This window comes from Triticum aestivum, chromosome 7A, assembly GCF_018294505.1.
Source record: "Triticum aestivum cultivar Chinese Spring chromosome 7A, IWGSC CS RefSeq v2.1, whole genome shotgun sequence".
In the NCBI taxonomy this organism is placed as follows: Eukaryota; Viridiplantae; Streptophyta; class Magnoliopsida; order Poales; family Poaceae; genus Triticum; species Triticum aestivum.
Window position 1 is genome coordinate 465,978,412 of NC_057812.1, and position 3,073 is coordinate 465,981,484.

The window sequence follows — 3,073 nt, forward strand, 5'->3', positions numbered from 1 at the left end:
CCTTAGTAGAAGTCTAGGTGGCTTTGGAACAACGGACAGAAGTAGAAAAGGATCCACATGAAGGGAGCTGGGGCAATAGAGCAAGGCAGGTTTTTAAGGAATATATACCTGAGGGTCGTCGGCATGTCGCAAAGACGGCGTCGGGAGGCCGCATCTTGGCCACAATACCGCAGGGAGGAAGAAGGGGTCAGAGGCCCTCCCGAGCCGGCGCTCTCTCGGAGAGAACGGCACGGCCGCCGATTGGGACGCGCGGGCAGCCGTTGGTCTCCTCCCTCGCCGCTGACGACAGCGTGAACGATGCACCTACACCCCTGCCCCGGTCGAGGTTGTCCGGCCGGATTTGTGACCAGCCGTGAGCTGAGAGAGAGTGTGGCCACCTATGTGTTGCTTAGATCTGGAGAGCATGAGAGAGTGAATGAGAGGAACCCTAGTAAAGGAAGCGCTAAGGCTCCTGCTTTTATATATAGTGGAGTGATTTTGTTGTACCGGCTTCAAAAAAATGCGCTCCTACATGTACCCGCGAGTGGGTATGAGAGAACTAGTGCGTGCGTGCACCGCTTCTCTTCGTGAGAGTACAATATACTATGCCCAAAGAACGTTCGCTGCAAGAGTAATAGTACAAGTGTGTGATGTGTGAGCTAAAATAAAATGTGCGCGCCATCTTTTGTTTTTTAGAAGTTCTGAGGGTAGGGTGTGAAGAGCATATACGTGCGTGACGTCTACCTGCAGATAGACGATGGGTGCGACGTGCGAGTCTGCGAGAGGACTCAGGAGAGTCGTGACTCATGAGGGTGCGTGTGCGTGAGTGAGATGGGGGCACGTATCAATGCAATGCATGTGTCCGTAAATCATTATCTGACAAACGTTCTCCCTAAGCCTTTTCCTGACGAACGCCGTAAGGACCGTTAGATCAGCATCCGACAGTGTCAGTTTTGCCATGTCATTTAACAGAATAGCCACTCCTCCTACACACAAATCTTCCACGTGAGTGTTAGCAACTGCTGTATGCTCCCTCCGTTCCGAAATGCAGTGCATATAGCTTTATTGAAAATTCGAACCTCGCAAACTTTTACCAAGTTTTCGTGTACCAAATTGCACATGTAGAATACCATGTATATATCATTTCATTCATATTCGAGAGGTAACTATAAACTTGGGTGAGGAGTCTACAAAGAAAGACCATCGTATCACCCGCAGCAATTTCAAGCATCCTTTAGTGTCGAGGAATATCATAGGAACTCTATATGATATGATTTTTATAGGATTTTTTCCTTTAGAGCCAATTGGTTCATAGGAATAGATTCATATACTCAACATTTCAAAGGAAATAAACATGATATCATTTCTATAGCTTTAGAGACACTTGGTTCATATGAATGGATTCCTATACTCCCTTAATTTCAAAGGAAAATAAACATTAGCGTATATTCAATAGAAAAGTTGCTATGATATGAACCAAATTACATCTCTTTTCTAATCCCTCCTCATAGGAATTGAGAAACATGTCATCTCTAGATTCAATAGAAAAGTTCCTATGATGTGAACCAAATGACATCTCTTTTCCAATCCCTACTCATAGGAATTGAGATGCTCCATGTCATCTCTTTCCCTACAACTTCCATGTATACATCTACTATTCCTAAATAGATAGTACAACCCACTAGTAGCTTTTTTCCAAAACATGCAACTATGGCACAAGAACTATATAGTGTGCCAATAACTTTGAAAGATGGTCGCTGGATCAAGCTAACCCGGCAGTGCAGAGATAGGCAAATCCGAGCACTACTGGCCATTGGATATCATCAACATTCCACCAGATCTGCCACATGTACAATTTAGAAGACTCCATGTTGAACTTAAGCATAATGCACAAACCTCAAAACACAAGCACTTCTCCTTTGTTCTAGAATCTTCTGTATCATAATTGATTATTTTTTTCTAAATGAATTGCCATTATTTGTTTTTTACTTTATGATTTACTCCCTCCGTTCCAAAATAGATGAGCCAACTTTACACTAACTTTGTACAAGCGGCCCACACATATTTAAGGCGTCGACTCGAACCCATTTACTACGACGTGGCCCCGCACGCCGTAGTACTCCTACAAACCCTACCGCCGCACTCATCATCGGTTTTCTTCAAGAGGGCGAGGGAGACCCCTACCCTAGGGTGCCCTAGGTAGCTGCCGCACGCATCATTGTTTTCTCTTTTCTTTATGCTCTTGCACCCTAGAGTGAAATGATGGTTGCTTCGTCCGTCCAGCTTAATGCAGGAAAGGTGGGGCTTTGTGATTTGACCCCTCATCGCTCATTTTCTACTACTGCGGTGCTACGACCGGGGTGCCTCCAATTCCAACCGCTACTCCGAACTGTAATTTGGTGCATCACACGTGGAACAAGACGGTGGATGAGCCACATGTCGGCCAAAGGGGTCCTTCTAAGTGTGTCGCCATTTCGTGTGCGGACTGACCCTGCTTGAGTTGCTACGCCAACACGACAGGAGCAGCCTACCACTTGGTTTTGCTCCTTGGTGAATCCCGACTATATTGATCTAAAAAGATACGTGCTGAACTACCCTCTCCGTCTCGGTTTTTTTATTTTTAGGTGTCTTGGTTTATAGGGCCTGCACATAGTTCTAGGTCATCCATTTGACTAACTAAATATGAGTTACTATGTCACAAAAAGTATATCATTGGATTCTTAAGTGGATGTAGTTGTATTTAAAAGTCGAGGGCGGGGCTTTTCCTGCGCGGTAGGCGGCAGGGCAGTTCCGCCTAGTCGGTTCGACAGAGACGCGAGAAGACGAGGGAGTAGGCTGCTGCAAACGTAGGGCTGTGTGATTTGACAGCGAGTTACTGCTGGACAGTTGGGGCCCCGTGATTTGACTTGCCATTATCATTTTAACTGCGGTGCTACGACCGGTGTGAGTCTCCTAGATTCCTGACCACCTCCATACATGTGCCTCTCCCAATCCTCCACCATGTAGTAGAGGCTGGCTCTTGCATGAGAGCCCACTTCTCCACTTTTTCCTTGCCTCTCTTTCCTCCACATATGCAAAAATGCCATGTAAAGCG